This window comes from Plodia interpunctella, chromosome 20 (assembly GCF_027563975.2).
Source record: "Plodia interpunctella isolate USDA-ARS_2022_Savannah chromosome 20, ilPloInte3.2, whole genome shotgun sequence".
NCBI classification, from domain to species: domain Eukaryota; kingdom Metazoa; phylum Arthropoda; class Insecta; order Lepidoptera; family Pyralidae; genus Plodia; species Plodia interpunctella.
Window position 1 is genome coordinate 1,256,298 of NC_071313.1, and position 18,234 is coordinate 1,274,531.

At 32.1% G+C, this 18,234-nt stretch overlaps 1 protein-coding gene and 1 long non-coding RNA gene across 2 annotated transcripts in view; one reads left to right on the plus strand and one right to left on the minus strand.

The window, feature by feature from the left end:
• Nucleotides 1-9,693: 9,693 nt before the first annotated feature.
• LOC128678672 (leucine-rich repeat-containing protein 24-like) overlaps nucleotides 9,694-18,234 on the plus strand; it is a 53,513-nt gene continuing 44,972 nt past the window's right edge. The window contains exon 1 of the mRNA XM_053760388.2: nucleotides 9,694-9,825. The gene's annotated coding sequence lies outside the window, so the exon portion shown is untranslated. The remainder of the gene's footprint in view (nucleotides 9,826-18,234) is intronic.
• Nucleotides 14,803-17,707, minus strand: LOC128678674 (uncharacterized). Its single transcript, XR_008405663.1, has 2 exons — nucleotides 17,534-17,707; nucleotides 14,803-17,171 (listed from the first exon to the last, which is right to left on the minus strand). It is a non-coding gene; the product is annotated as an uncharacterized LOC128678674 (long non-coding RNA).

Below are 18,234 nucleotides of genomic sequence, written 5' to 3' on the forward strand. Positions count from 1 at the left end.
TAAACGGATACTATTTTCATTTTACAAAAAAGAGCAATCCGTGCTATATATGGTTTGAGGAGAAGGGATTCCCTTAGAGATATTTTTAAAGATATTAATATTTTAACTTTACCTTCTCAATACATATTTGTCAACATTATGCATGTCCGGAAAAATTTAAACTTATTTAAAAAAGTTGGTGATTACACTGATAGAGCCTTACGTAATAAAGATAAATTGTCTGTCCCCGGGCATCGGTTGGCCAAAGTTAGAACGTCTTTTGTTGGGAACTGTATCCGTTTTTATAACAAATTGCCTAAATGGATTCTTGATTTGCCGGACAAAAAATTTAGAAATTATATAAAAGAAGTACTTTGTAAAAAGGCATATTACAAGTCTGATGATTATGTGAACGACAATAATGTCTGGCCCAAGCATGGTGCAGTATCCTCATAACATATGTAATTGATTTATGACATTATTACGTACGTTTTGTACATTTAGCTTATATATATATTGTGTGAAAATTTTCAATAATTTTATTGGAAATACATATTTTATTTTATTTATTTATTCAAATTTTGACATTTTTAATAATGATGTAAATTCGTCCTCCTAATTTTTAATATATATATATATAAGACCTATATTTGTTAATTGACGTCCTTGGAGAAAAGGCTGCGGTGAAGTTTGTTGCGCCGCTTCTTCTTCACTTGCGCTTTGGAAGCCGGCAGTAGACTTAGTTTAAGTAATTTTTTTGACGTCAATAAGTGATGTATATCATCCTAAATTGAATAAAGAATTTTGAATTTGAATTCTTGTCTTTATTTAAATATGAAAAATTGTAATGTCAGCGCGACGGCAGCGGTCAAATCGGTCTGAGAAACACTCGAAATTCCTTTGCCATCATTGCCCTATTCTTACTCTTCAATCATCAAAAAAAGCCCTGTAACAATCAGAATGACTTGGCGTCTCGCCAACCGCAAACATTTTCTAAGTTCGTCCGAAGCGACAGAAATATCCAGATAGGGCTGCCACTGCGCAGATTATATAGCTAAGTCTGAGGATTAAAAAGTTTTATTGTGTTTTGTGTTGTGCGTTTAAATTGAGTTGATCTAACTCATCAGTGTTAAGCTTGTTTGAACAGGGGTGGTAGATTCGCAGTACAGAAAATTTTATTTTTTACTTGTCAAGAATAAAATAATATTTTCAGTATTACATATTTAGTATCTTAGATTTATCAGTAAATGAGTACTATATTTAGTTGTAAATTCCATATTGTTCAAAACTATTTCCAAAATTTTTATTTAAAATGTATTACTATCTCTGGCGCGCGACTTCACCCGCGTAAATTTATCTGCGAAAGCGGAACTGACGATATTCACACCCACCACATCCCACCACTATAGTCATTAGGGAGTTGATTTTGGAGAAAAAAAGTAGCCTGTGTTTGAATGGGAGTCTTCGAATTACATGCCTATCAAATTTCATTAAAATCGGTCCAGCCGATTTTCGCATTTATAATATTAGTATGGATTAATAAGTATTAATATGGTTACAAATGAATTAACTTAAAATACATATTAAACTTAATAAATTGAAGTTCCCCATCATTTTACCCATAAAGGTTCTCTCCTGCCAAAAACTAATTTAACTAGAAAACAAATGGTCTGATTCGGAAAATACTCAGATCAAATTTCATTTAATCATTCCGGCGCGTCGGATTTCAAGTTTATCGGAACGTCAACGTGGCAACCCTGAGGATACGAGCTTGTAATAGCCGACTGCTACTGTTCCCGATTTCCGACAACCCAGCATTTATACAATTGTCCGGTTTAGAACCGTGATGAATTTGATTTTAGTGATATTTCATTCTGACGACCTCGGTGACGCAGTGGTGAAGTTCTTGCCACTGAACCGAGAGGTCCAGGTTTCGATCCCCGGTCGGGTCATGATGGAAAATGATCTTTTTCTCATTGGCCCAAAGTAACTTCTAGACTTGTGTTATGGGATACTAACTCAACGTTACTATATTTTATAACAAATACATATATAGATAAACATCCAAGACCCGGGCCAATCAGAAAAAGATCATTTTTCATCATGACCCGACCGGGGATCGAACCCGGGACCTCTCGGTTCAGAGTACATACCTAACATTCCGGGAAATTGAACCCGTTGGAAATTCACGCAGCCGATGCCGCGGGCAAATTCTAGTAAATACATAAATTAAAATTAGTACAAAAATATTATGTATTTTAATTTTTAACATAATAAGTACCATATATTTTTTGAAAATTCTTATAGATAGAAATAAATTTCAAATACTAGATATTGAAATTTCCAGATCGAAAAGCTCTTATTACAGACAGACAGCTTTAATAATAGCCCTTGATATTGTTATATTAGATTTCAAACGGATTCTAGAGACGAAAATCTAAACGTATATAGCTCACTGGAAGAGATTAAAACATCTTTTTGTTTACTAGATTTTTTACTAAGTTTTTACTAGATTTTTTATTTATTGCAAGCAAATAAATGCATTTTTCATTTTTTATTTCATTTTCTGATATTTATTTACCATTTTTTATTTCATTCTGATCTGAGACTTGAACAAAATGATTTTTTAAATGGTGTAAAAAGATTTAAGACTTGTAAAAGGCTGCACGGTGATACCTACCTAGTTATTTCGTAAACCGCTTGCAGCTGCTCCACTGAAATCAGTGTTCTTTACATTACTTCTAAATTCTACTGCAAACAATTATTAAAAGTCAGGTTTTTAGCTTATTTTGTGCCTCAGAAGAATAACGGGAGTGCATTGGACAGACAATTATTAAACAAAAAAAAAATTTAACTTGAAATTTAAACTACTAAGATGGAATCTGTTAATATTTTTACATATTTTTGAATTTATATTTTTCTAACGGCCCGTTCCGGCTTCCCCAGAGTAAAAAACATTATAAATTATACACCACCTCAGGAATCACACTATCTATTGGTGAAAACCGAAGTTTTTGAAAACAGTACTTTTTGTGTTTATCGCGAATGGGCAGCCAGATAGACGCGGTAGAGGAGTTTGTTTTATATATATATGGATGCATTGTTACCATCTATATACAATGCACATCTAGTGAATTAATTCTTTCTACAGCATTATTGGAGCCAGAATCGTTCAATCGGTCGAAAAGATCTAGAGCTAAGCTTTTACACCGAGTTGAATCGCTTTGTCGGCGCATTCTTGTTAAAAATGATTTGTAAAATATTACTAAAACAATTTTAAAAGTTGTATTTCTTAAAATATATATATATAATTTACGAAATTTAAGAAAGTACAATACAGATATGTAATAAAAGGAAAGTAAGGTTAAAAAATTTTTCGAAAAATGACAAAAAATTCTATAATGTAATTTCAAAAAAATTATTGTTTATTAGACTGCCGATCCACACGCGGTAGCCTATGTTTGACCCGGGATAATCAATCATATCTATTCCAAATTTCATCAGAATCGGACCAGATTTAACCACTAAAGTGTGAGGGACAAACAGACTTTTGTATTTATAATATCAGTATAAATAAATAAAATATTAGAACAAATCACACAGATTGGCTAGCCCTAAAGTAAGTTCGAGACTTGTGTTATGGGATACTAACTCAACGATACTATATTTTATAACAAATAAATATATAGACAAACATCCAAGACCCGGGTCAATCAGAAAAAGATCATTTTCCATCATGGCCCAACCTCTCGACCCGACCGACCCGGGACCTCTCGGTTCAGAGGCGAGCACTTTACCACTGCGCCACCGCACACCCACAGGTCGTATGAATATATGGATACGAATTTCAAATCTGAAGATTGGACATCAATTAAAAAAAATTGAATAAATAATATTGATAACTTTATAATAACAATGTCAAGTGAAGAATACCAAACATTTTTTATTGCTATCATGCTATATATTATATTAATATATAATGCTGAATGAAACATGACGACCTCGGTGGCGCAGTGGTAAAGTTCTTACCACTGAACAGAGAGGTCCCGGTATCGATCACCGGTTGGGTCATGATGGAAAATGATCTTTTTATGATTGGTCCGGGTCTTGGATGTTTATCTATATATATGTATTTGTTATAAAATATATTATCGTTGAGTTTGTATCCCATAACACAAGTCTCGAACTTACTTTGGGGCTAGCTCAATCTGTGTGATTTGTCCTAATATATAAAAAATAAATAAAGACATTGAAATAATAAGGGTTTCAAGATATTGTCAACAGAGTGCGGAAAACTGTATAAGTGAAAAACGAATGTAAAAACTTGGAACGGAATTTTCACACAAAAAATGTTCCACATAATTTATTGAACCCTGTAAAACAGACTGACACTTTCTAACAAAAAACTAGAAATGTTAAAAAGACGCCAAGTTCTTTTGAATCGGAGAAAAACGTTTCAAAGAGGTAATCATTAAGAACTGGTAGTAAAAAATATGTTTGTCTGAGAAATGGACGTCAAGTGGCTATGCTTTTAATCACTGTTCCAGCGGATGACGCACCCTGTCATCTAGCATAACTCATTTTTGATAAATCTTACATTGCCAAAAATAAGTGAAAACTTTGAAAAATATTTTTTCAAATGAAATCAAATCATTCAGAAATTAGGCCTTCTTCACAGGCACATTTTCACGTCATATTAACTCATTTTATAGTAACTCTTGCACTTTATGTTCTATATATTGTAAAGATACTACAAACAGCTTTCCTAAAGAAGGTTAGACGTCAGACAGGCAGCTGGTCATAAAATAACAACCGAATCATCAAAATTTTAAAGTTGATATTGAAAATGAGCCTCGGGCTTCAGAGTATCGTAACCAAAGTACACCGCATCGCACTAGAAAAACGTGACGCTGAGAGATTATTTTCCAGGTGTATTTAATTATATTTCTCCTTAGATATATGTTAAAGATATATAATATATAAGTGTTAAAATTCTATATTTTAGGATATAAATAAACGTTACAGATTATATTCTGCTATTATAAAATAAAAAATCTAAATACGAACATTGCCATTTGTAACTTCTACATAGATAGATAGATAAACTCTTTACTGCACCATTCACAAAGGAGTGATAAGTTACAACAAGATATTCAAACATACATCTTCACTAAACTACATATATCTTTAACAAAGGAAAATATACACCACATGTATATAGTTTTAATCTGAGAGCTAATAGATTGATGATGCTATTCCAAACCAGGTATAATCTATCTTGGATGGATTCTGGATGACTTTATAGCGGTAAATGGGTGCGGAACCCTTCAGTCTTTTTTCATGCCTATTAGGGAGAAGAAAATAAGGGCCATTATTTTCCCAAAAATAATATGAAGTAAGTGATAGTTCAAATATATTTTTTTATATACAATCAGCAGTACACTTAGCTATCCAAATTCATTGAATGTCGCCGCTATTACCGTCATATAGAAGAGGTCTATAAGTAACTTGATATGTGGTTTATTATAATTTTATATAATGAATCATTGAACCACGCATTTATACCGATTTTGAAAAAATCAAGAAAAAATATGAGAGATTTTTTTATTCAATTACGTATTCCCGGCTATCTGAATCTGTGTGATTTGTCCTAATATATTTATATATTATTTATTTATTTATATTATCGGATACGAGTGTAAACGTATTTAACAACTACAGACAAATGACGTCATTTGGTATAGGATTATTTAATCAGAATGCTTGAAATGACATAGAAATCTTGGCCACTTCCGACCGTTTTGCTGCCAAAAACTGCAAAAGGCTTAGTCATGTCTTGACTGCGCATCAATTTTGCGGCTTCACATACATTTCAATGTAAAACTTTATAATATAAATCAAGAATTTTTGAAATGGAAACTTCTCGTGTTGTGCACTGTTTGTGATGGGTAAAAAAAAATGTTAAACTCGCGTCAGGACACGTGACCCGATCGGAAATTCGTAGGACGTCAAAAATGCACAACGTTAATATTCATATTTCCTTTTATGCCGGCAATCCCGGAGTGCAACCTAGTATTTTTTTGGAGTTTTGGTAGATATCACTTGATAAAAAAATTATTAGGTTTCTTTAAATAAATTTACTTTTAACCAAAATAGAATTACATACATACATTACAGTGTTACCCAATAAATAAATAAATAAATATTAGGACAAACCACACAGATTGAGCTAGCCCCAAAGTAAGTTCGAGACTTGTGTTATGGGATACTAACTCAACGATACTATATTTTATAACAAATACATATATAGAAAAACATCAAATAGTTCAGGGGCAAGCACTTTACCACTGTGCCACCGAGGTCGTAATTAATGAATAGAGTAGCTAATTAAATTATATTTCTATTCTTATCATCTAAATTAAGTATAGGATAACTCATATAACATAGTTTTTGTGAACTCAGTCAAAATACAGTTGAACAAGTCTATGTTATTAGCGACCATGTTCAGTGCTTTTACCGCCCTTGCGATCGGCGCTTGCTATATATAATATATCTCGCTGTTTACTGTTTCCCATGGATACAAAGAGACTATCCTGATAAATCTCTCTCTCTCTTCCTCTGTACTCACTACTCTCTCCACGAATACTTATCGATTATGGGTGCGCATCTAATTGTCTCCCTTACAATGGTGATCAGAAATTAGGTTGATGTTAACTAAATCCCAAGCATAATTTCATAGAATTTCAAGAAGTCGGCCCGCAGACCGCGCGCACATAATTTTTCAAGGTCGACCTACTTTTCCGCTTCATAAAATAGAATTTGTTGACAACATCAACAAACATAGCCATGTTTAATTTAATATTTTTATTACTCTCCTAAAAAGACAATTGATTCACAATTTATAATAATTTTAGCGTGTTTTGTTTTAAATCAAAAGCAAAATCAAATCATTTATTCAGAAATTAGGCCTTCACAGGCACTTTTGCACGTCATATTCTAAATTAAATGATGTTAATTTAGAATATGACGATCGAATGATGAACGACCACTGCTGAGAAGAAATGCCGAAAGAAACTCATTCAAACAGTGTTGGTCCCTATTATGCCAGAAGGGCTTACCATTTTTTAAATATAAATTTATGTATAATTTTTTATCAATAATATAACATGTAAGTACACAATAAAGTAAGTTTTATTTTGGTAGGTATGGTTATTTACCTTATCGAATTTAAATAAACAATCTCAAGGTTACTCTTGAGTTAATAAATACCGTAGATTAATAATAAATTTACAAGCTCATACAAATATCAAAGAGGTTTATGTCCTAATCAGGAAACTTGTCAATAGTTTGACTAATTAAAAGGGTCCTTGAACCTTACCTAATCCCAAATCAACAATTTCGAACGCTGGTTTGTGTTTGAGGTCAGAGCCAATTAAATTGATGCTCAGATAACGAGACAGAGCGGAGGGCATGTTATGGTTCTCCATTTCATTACTCAATATCGAGTAGATTCGCAGTGAGACGCAGATAACCAATCACATTACGGTGTGGTTGTCGTTGCGTCACAATGGCGCTTTGTGATTGGTTAGCTGCGTCTCACTGCGTATTCACTCTATAGTGAGTAGTGAAATTCAAACACACACTTCGCCCTCTGATCGCAAAATCACTATATAGTGTCTACTACTACTTTTCGCTTTGCCGTAGTCGGATAAAAGCAAAGATGCCCTCCACCTCTGTTTTTATGCTTTCTTCTGTTAAACCACGCCACAGATGTTGATATAGTTTTCACTGTTATTTAGACAATTTATCGTGCATTAATAATCCCGTGCGAAGCCAGGCCCGATTCTTCTTCTTCTCAATTGTACACTCCTGACGGAGCCTGTTGGCCAGACCAGATAGATAGTTTTAAATTAAAATGAGATAGTAAAAGTGTCAAAGCCGGGTTAAAATTTAAACACGCTAAAATTATTTCGTTTATGAAAGATTTTAATTAAAAATAAATTTAATCCGTGTGTACAGTCAACATCACACCAACCTACCTAAGTTCATTGCAAACTCGCCGCTATTATCGCGCCGCCATAGGGGTTCGCGCGGGGTAACTTGATGTGCTGTTGACTATACATTCAAATTTAAATTTAACAAGAAATATCTGCAACTTACGAGAAGTTTGTTTCTATGTATTTAATATAAACAGAAACCGAGAAATAAATTCTACCTGTAGTTTAAATTTACATAATTTAATTTAGGCTCTAAACTCAATGACTGAAGCCCCTGGACCGTTACAAAGACGACTTAATTAAAATCTCTCTCATGTCTGTCCTTCGCTTTTTGATTACACTTTTTCTAATTAACAATTTAATCTGTGATTAATATTCCAAAATAATTAGATATCATCGCATCTTAAATTAATAAATAACTAAGATTGACTGGTAGAGAATGCTTTTGGCGTTAAGGTTAGCCTATTGTACCAATTTTGGTAAATAAAGTTTGAATAAATAAATAAATATATATATAAATATTACTAGCGGCCTGACTATAACTAATTATACACCTAAGCTTTCCTCTTAAATCACTCTATCTAATAAAAATACTCGCATCAAAATCCGTAGCCTAGTTTTAAATATTTACACATTCGTAAGGACAGATGTAGACAGTAAGAAGCGACTTTGTTGATTTGTGATGGGCTTAAATCATCTCTGTTAAAATTTTTTGTTTCTATGTAGTGTTTTATACGGAATAAAGCTATTTCAAACAATCATAATTATTATTTAATAAGACACATACATAATACACATATTTATCATTTACCATCATCATATCGAGTGTGTTTTGCTGGTGTTAGATTTTATTCAAGTCTCCTAAAGGCATCTGTTTTGACGTTTATTTTTTCATTAATAGTGTAGTGTATTTATCGTATAAATAGGCCGAGAGGCATTTATTTGTCTATTTTTTTTATATACCTACCATATTTTTTATTAACAATTTATAGCATATTTGGTGAGTGTTCACCGTGACGCGTGTTGTTTCTTTTTTCGCTTTCACGGCGCCGCCATTACCACCGCTTTTTATAGAATTTACAGAATAATTTTTTTTTTGTACAATAGTGGAATTTTGAATCAAAACTTATTTTATTTATTTATTTATTCACGCACAAAACAGATTACAACAATTATAAAATATTCATAAAGATAAATACAAAGAAAACAGGCTGTAATCCAAACATGTGCTTACAGAGAATATTAGGTACAAAGGAGTTTGATAGACTAAGAAAGAACATAAGTATATAATAATATAAAACTTGTCTTTGTACTTTACTTTTTGTCTTTTTATTTCGAATTTTACTTCCACTTCTGTCATAATATCCAATCAAAATATGCACGCAAAATGTCAACTTAATCGGATACAACAAAATAGGATGTTTTGATTTCAAATACGCACGCACAGAATATACATAATTTTGATATTTTGTTTCCTTATTTCCGATTCCAAAATGGCAGAGAAAATACATGGAAACATTCCATTTCAAGCGCAATAATTGAAAAATATTAAAGTAGCGTTCAAGACATGTGTAATTTATGCTTCAATTTCGCTTTGTACAGTACACACCGCAATTTATGCAAGGCGCAATACGGTGGCCAAATAAATATTTTTATGGGGGAGCACGAATAGTATCATGGAGGGGCGAGGGGCAAGGCCTGGAACGGTGAAGAATTTCAGAGTTCGCTCGTCGGGCTTACGCGACGGTCGTGTGCGGTACCAAGTTCGTATGTGAAGTGTATGCACTGGTGATAAACTCTTTGGTTTTACGCACTCGGATTTGGTTTGGAATACCCTTTATTATCTATGGTAAGTATTTTTTTTTATTACTCAGTTTATCGATAATCGTGCTTGTAAATTAAATACCTATTAATATGTCGTGGTTATATTTAATTATGAAAAATGTCATGCAGTGATAAGAAGGAAATATTTTATGTTATGGAAAACATACGATTGCGTTTTTTACACAACTGTACAGAAAAGCGAGTGATGTTTTAGGGTTTAAGTATTATCATTAAATATTTAATTATTTATATGCAAGTTTATTACTTGTTTTAATAAATTTATTTGCTTTATCTTAATTATTCCATGTCCTTTTTGATATGGTTATGACATTATCTCACATAGCATATTACCGATTTTTATACGCATTAAAAACTATTATTACAATTTTAAATAAACAGTACGGGCATATAAAAAGTTGATACAAATCTTAAATATGAATTTGCGATTCTCCATAAGACAACTCCATCGAAAATTATTGATAGAATTGTAAAGTGACAACGAAATTTCCCCGTATTAGAATATAATAATCCTTTGGTGATTATAGATTGTTAAAGTATCCTAAAATACATATTTTAGGATACTTGAACAATCTATAATCACCAAATGCATGGCCGACTTGAAAGTTGCCAAGCGGATTCTTGTACGGTTTTTCACCAATAGATAGCGTGATTCATGAGAAAGGTTTAAGTGTAGAATTTATTATTGTTTCACCCGAGCAAAGCCGGGGCGGGCCGCTAGTAATATCTAATGATAAAATATTTAAATCTCTTTAGTACCAATCTATCTAGCTAAATATAAGATTTTATTTGTATACATATATTAATAACAAAAATAACAAGTTTTTACAAAAATGTCATAAGCTATTATTGTCGTGGTAGAGATCTTTTGGCATTTAACGCCTGCTAAAAAAAAACATGTCCGTGTTGTAAACCGTTGAGGAGTTCCCTCGTTGGGAGCCGATTCTGGTTTCACCATCAGGTCATGCTTATCATGACAATATGCATTGTCATGGAAACTGAAACGAATTGGGAAATTTCAACTCTATAGGACAATTGGAAGTAGGAGAAATCTAACTTGCAAGATTTGATTACAGCTTGTAAAATGACTGTTTTTTAAGATTTACATGGGGACATATATTATCATAGGCCATATAGAAGTCTAAGGCTGGTATTTTATTAAAATAAGATTTATTTATTTATTTATTATCGTCAGGTGATTGGCACAAAGACAAAAAAAAAGCAATTGAGTAATTTCTTCGTCGGAAGCCGATGCTGACTGGGCGGATAATTTCAGTTCTGTAAGAAATGCGGAGTTGGGTCAAATTTTTATAAAATTTTGACAACAAACTCTGAAACTTAAACAAAATGTAATTGTACCTACTCGTGTAGAAAGAAACTCGTCTGTCTGTTTGAACATGATAAAATTGAAAGTTACCAAGGAGATTCTTGTACGGTTTTCACCAATAGAAGGTTTAAGTGTATAATTTATTATTGTTTCACCCGAGCAAAGCCGGGGCGGGCCGCTAGTATAAATCTCTTTAGAGGCTCTAGCTCTAGCTAAATATAAGATTTTATTTATGGTTTATTTATTTAACCTTTAGTACACAGGAATACTATCTGTAATAGTAAAATAGGCGGACTTCAACTTCAACTTCAACCTTCGGGTCAAATAGATACGCAAATAGTACGCTATGTGTGTACAAAATATATAAATAAATAAATATATTGGGACAAATCACACACATTGAGATAGCTCTAAAGTAAGTTCGAGACTTGTGTTATGGGATACTAACTAAACGGTACTATATTTTATAACATATACATATATAGATAAACATCCAAGACCCGGGCCAATCAGAAAAAGATCATTTTCCATTATGACCCCATACCGGGGTTCGAACCCGGGACCTCTCTGTTCAGTTCGGTTCGATTCAGTTCAATATTTTAATATAAATAATACAGTACATACGACTACACTATACAACTACATACATATAACACTATATAGTCATAATATAATACACATATATTGTAATATGTACATCGTTATTTAAATTTCAGTTATACAAAATATATCTAATGTATAGTACAGTAATACTTTTTTTAGTATGTATAGTCATAATATAATATACATACTAAAAAATACATTACTTAAAGATATATTACATTTTGTATAACTAAAGATGAAATAAAGCAATATATTTTAAATTCTGTTTGATAAATTTGTATCTTGATTGGTTTTTGTAATATTTGAATAACAACTTATTGTTTTCCTACACAACTGTTTGTTTCCCAAAATAAAAAAAAAAAATTCAATTTAACGTATTTGTCATGTAAACTCACAAATGGATGCGGGATTTTTTTTAACACATAAAATACAATCCTTTGAAATGGACCAATTTAGTAGGCTTGTTTATTTGAGACCCTCAATACTCAGACGGACATGACAAACTTAATTATTTTATTACTTTGTAAATGTATTCTACGTTCTAAATTGTATTTATCGTATTATTTCTTTAGGTATATGAAGTTTATTGTACAGAATATAATATGTTAATGTGTAATAGTAAAAATGTTTTATATGAAACGAGAATAAAATAATTTGTATGGAAAAGAGTTTTGACGACCTCGGTGGCGCAGTGGTAAAGTTCTTGCCACTGAACCGAGAGGTTCAGTGGCCCGGGTTCCAACCCCGGTCGGGTCATGATGGAAAATGATATTTTTCTGATTGGCCCCGGTCTTGGATGTTTATCTATATATGTATATGTTATAAAATATAGTATCGTTGAGTTAGTATCCATAACACAAGTCTCGAACTTACTTTGTGGCTAGCTCAATATGTGTGATTTGTCCTAATATATTTATTTATTTATTTTCACGTAACATCAGCTTCCTGTGCTGTACTAAACTATGAAATACCCTTAGCTTTCCTTATAATTTAGACATTGGTGACACATGACGACCTTGGTGGCGCATTGGTAAAGTACATACCTCTGAACCGAGATTTCCCTTAGGTTAGATACCCTGTCGGGTCATGATGGAAAATGATCATTTTCTGATCGGCCCGGGTCTTGGATGTTTATCTATATATGTATTTGTTATAAAATATAGTATCGTTGACTTAGTATCCCATAACACACGTCTCGAACACTTAATTTAGAGCTAGCTCAATCTGTGTGATTTGACCTAATAGTATATTTATTATTATTGGGACTTTCATGAAAAGAGTCTATCGCTTCCTCAAAAAGTCTGCAATGTACCGAAGACCCGTATCGGGTGGCCGGTGTCCATGGGCTGCGGTGTTTGCTTACCATCAGGCAACCCGCACTATACTATAAAAAATGCACCATCTTTCACCTATGTGTCTGTCAATATTTTTTCTTCTCGGTAATAGCATAGTATGTATGGCACCGAAAATTTACAACAAAATTCCAAATCAATATAAAAGCTTAAATTTAAATCTATTTAAAAAGCACCTCAAGTCTTTATTAACTGATAAATGTTATTATACTTTAAATGATTTCTTTAATGATAGACTCGGATAGAATTTAGGGCTAGTATAAGTACATTATAATTCTTTTTTTGTTTTGGATTTGTAGTGGATAGCATGCTCCTCTTTATTTATTTATATTTGCATACCTATATTCGGTAAAACGTGTAGGTCTAATTCATTATGACTATTTGTACTCATGTTTTTGGCAAATAAATGTTTTCTTTCTTTCTTTCTAACATAACAGACAGATAGACGTACAACGAAGTGATCCGGTTGACCTTTGATGTTCGATAAGTTGTTCGTATGTATATGGATAATAGCTTAAAAATGTTGTCTTACCTGTATAGAAGTGATATCAAAATGATGAATGATTTAAATATTATATATATTTAGTTTAGTTTTAGTTTCCTTTGTATGAAATAAAAAATACAGTATTGCCTGAATGGCCTTAGAATAATTATAGAAAAATACAAATAATACCTGTTTAGCCTTAGAATAATGATAGGAAAAATGCAGTTTTTTAGCCTATAAAACTTATTGACTGTGACGTACACAGTCATTTGTGTCCCCGGATCGGGCCATTAGCAAACGTTACGCGCAAATATTTGTACGGGGACTTTTTATGGCTCCCGAGAGCTTTCGGCTGTTGTAAAAGTTGGGAGAGGACAGGTACATAGCATAGCAAGATGACGTTCATTGGAAATTGAGCTTTAAAGCGTACACTGTAGACTTGCTTTACAATGACAACAAAATAGCGGACTGCTCACTGCCAGCTCTCGTGTTGTCAATGTAAAATATGTCTACAGACGACGATTTAAAGCACATTTTTCGATGAACGTCATCTTTCCGGGTGGGAGCGGTGCGGTACAATGCTATGACCTTTAGATACTAGTACTACTTTTGTGATTGTCTATTATGGATTTTTAATAACAAATATAAATATTTTTCAACTTCAAAATTAGCAACTTTCCTTTTGTCCCCTTTTGAGGTTAATAAGTCTTTTCCCATTAATTAGTTTCGCAGTCGATCTCTCGGTTCAATGAACTGACATTGTTTCAACAGTATTGCAGAAAAAATATAGTGTTTGTTTGTTTATTACCTAATACCTAAATATTGTTTAATACCTAAATGTTGTGGAGCTCGCATTTTGGTCAAAGATAAAAATAATATAAAATTAAATGAGTTACTTTCGATAACATTACATAGTTTCTTAAATACATACAGTTCTACATTTACGGAATCAGATAATTTCGTTTCTTTAAACAAATTGGAAAAGATTATTTCGTAGTACAGTAATCACTCTATTGTTTTTTGTTCGGCAAAAATTCTAAATACTTTTTATGTTAAAAATTACATGAAGTATATATAATTTATATATATATATATATATATATATATATATATATATATATATATATATATATATATATATATATATATATATATATATATATATATATATATATATATATATATATATATATATATATATATATACATATATATATATATATATATCGCTGCTTTAGAACGAAAGTGACTTAATTCAAAATCTCAACTTTTTGGGAAATCGCAAAATAAGATTTCATGTTTATTAATTTTTTCATAAGTTAAAGTATATTTCTGAAACGAAGTATGTTAATTGTCTTTTTATGTTTGACATGGTTTCATTAACTATTAGGCTTGATAATAATTGTCTTTTTTTCAAATTATTTTGATAAATAATATTTTAAAATAACGATTTTCAAAAACTAGTCACTATAAGGTCACCCTTTGACCGAACTTATTCTATAAGAGTTTGACTTAATATGAATTAGGTCAGTTTCATTTTAATAACTTAAAATTTATGTGTGGCATTTTGAGTAATATGTCATTTTTGTATTAAAATAAGATTAAGTTGTTTACTAATAAGTCATTTTGATAAAAACTATTTAATAATAAAACCCAAGATTGTGTTCAAGTTATTTATTGTATTGAAATAATAACATATTTTATAGTATTGTTCAGAGTTCTGCCTGCCTGCATTTGGCATATACAAGGTATACCACTACCTCCGTCATAGCCGTTAGGTATGCATAGGGTACCCCAGTTAAAGTCACTTCAGAATAATCATTTGACAGGGAAAAAAAAAAAAAAATATAAAAAATAATAACAAATAATCAAAATAAGTGAACATTGCGGCATCGTATCAATCGCTCACGCACGAATCAGCTATGAGCCGTTAGTTTGTGTGTGTGTATCGCTATAGTGAAAGCGCTATGCGGCAATGCGAAGGGCACTGTTCATTGCACGTTTTACATTTTAGCGTTAGTTTAGATAGGGAATTCTTTAATATTTTTATGAGGTTTATTTGGATGAAATGACGGTTAAATGATAAATTATATAAATTTGCGAAAAAAAAAAAATTCAATCCAACTTCATTATCTCGGAAACTATTGACTCCAGGTATGGATTCTTGGGGGAAAATGTTCATATTAATAGGGAGATGACATGGGTTTCGGCTATATCGAAGGTAATGTTACACCTGTACAGCAGTAACAATTTGTATCAAAATAAACTCATAGTACCTAATATTCCTAAGATTGTGATAATAATATACATAATAATTAGGTATTAATGTTTTTCTTAACTCCATAAGACCTTTTCTTGTATTTTCCGATAACTTCAGTTTTCTCGAAACACTTTCAACACAAGGCATCTTCTTCCTTTTGTTTCTCATGTTGACGCGCTAGTCTTTTGTCTTCAGTATAACTGGTCTTATAATAAAATACAAAAGGTTCATTTTTTACAAACCTTAAAACGCGTATTTTACATCACCCCACAAAATCTGCTCCTTGTCATCATTGTCCTCATTGAAATTGTAGCCCCACTCGTTTTGCAAAGCTTTCAAATCTAACATAGTATCATAGCTCATAGCTAAAGAAAAATGCTGAACCTTGAGAGGTGTCCCAATTTTTAGAGCTCTTAATTAAGCTTATAATATTTATATATCGATAAGGTGGACAAATTGGGCCCGATTTTAAGTTTTTTTTATTTATTTTTCAATGAGGGAGTGAACATTATCGTCCTCATTTTGCGTGTGCCCAGTAATAAGATATTTATTTATTATTGACCCAATGTGAAATTTCGCTATTATATAATGCATAAAATGACGTTATATATTTATTTTTATTCTGTCCTGAGCAGCCGCTGCGAGGGTACCGAGGGTTGTGGTTCTGTATCAGTTGATATTAAAGACTGGGAAATAAAATCACTTCCTGAATTCTTATGTTCTTGTTGATGATTCTGATGAAATGTTCTTGTTGATGATTCTGATCCAAGAACCTAAACATATATACATATGGCTTATATGTATATATGTTTAGGTTCTTGGATAGCTAAGAAGTTAACTGAGGAATGAAGTGGTGGTTCATTTGTAGCTAGAGAATCGATCGAGTTTAAGAAAGAGAAACTTCGAAAAGTGGTACTTTTATTTACCTCACCAGATAACTATCTGGGTCCCTTTTAGGCTCATTGATAAGTGTTACTGCACGATAAGCAGTCACTATTGTCTTTGCCAGTCTATTACAGGGTACTCCTAACTGTTACTTGTGGTACAGATTAATAATTGTATTCAGTCTCAGATAGATTCTTCAGCTAAAATGTTTACAGAGGTGATTAATGATCTTCGATTTTGAAAAAATAGTTTAAATTAGTATTATACATACTTCTAATAATTTCTGGCAACGCATTCTAAAAATAAATACTTAAATAAATAAATAGTTACAGGCTCTATTAGATTCAAACGGTAAGGTTCTTCATGCATGATTTTCAAGAACTGGCGTGTTTTTATCAAACGACGCATTCGGGGAAATGTTTTTTATATTAAATTGTGTTTCCTGAAATAGCAAAAAATAGAGTGCATGTCATCAAAAGCAGCAAACCAAATCTCAAAAATATGTGTTAATAATAAATTATGTTATGCTCTCAATATTAACCATTCAATTCGTGTTTTTATGCTTACTCTACTTCCAACTTCCACCAACCTTAAACCCGCGCTAACCTTGACAAGTCACATATGAGTAGGTATACCTACTTACCGACATTTTAATACACCGACATCCTCAATATCAGTAAAAGTGATAGAACACATAAAATACGTTTCACAAAAGACTTTCAGTGAGGAAAAATGACATAATGATAATCTAAACAAAACCGGAACTTAAATATTTTCAGGAAATATAAAACGAAGTATGCTTACCTGCTGCTTTTGTTAATTTACTTCTTCGTCCACATTCTTTCTTTTTCTATCATTTTCCAAAATCATGAGCGTTCTCCGTTTTATCTTTCACGAATAACAAAAAAAATCTTATGACCTAAAATAAAAAGCTTATGCCACTATTAGAATAAAATCGACTGAAATCCTATAAGGACGGTATTAACAATAGCAATTTTTATATAAAAGTGATTTAATCCATAATAGGACAAAGAACATAAGAAAAGTTTTGTAGAAAAGTGTCTTATTTATCGTTAAGTCATGACATACAAAACAATTTTAGTAATAAAGTGACGTAAGTGCGAATAAGTCGTATATATTATGACAATATTCGGAAGAATAACGAGTTAAAACCTGTTAGGTCAATTTAATTCTTACCCTTTTTTGGAATGAAAATGTCTCAAGCGTCAATCGGTCACTTTATTTGCGTTCGGTCAACGTGTTGCGCTTGCGGTTGCGGAAATATCACCAAAAGAGGCGTTGACGTTCCGACCCAGGAGCCCTCGGCGCTCAGTTAGAAAGCGACCTAAATAGAGCGTTCGTACTCTTCTAACACAGTTGGGGCAGTTTCTGATTCATTATGCGATAGAATACGATGTGTAGAGTCGTTCGATGACCTTAAGTCAATTTAAAGATTTTTTGAGTTAAGTCGGTTTCATTCTAACTAAGCGATATATTAATTGCAT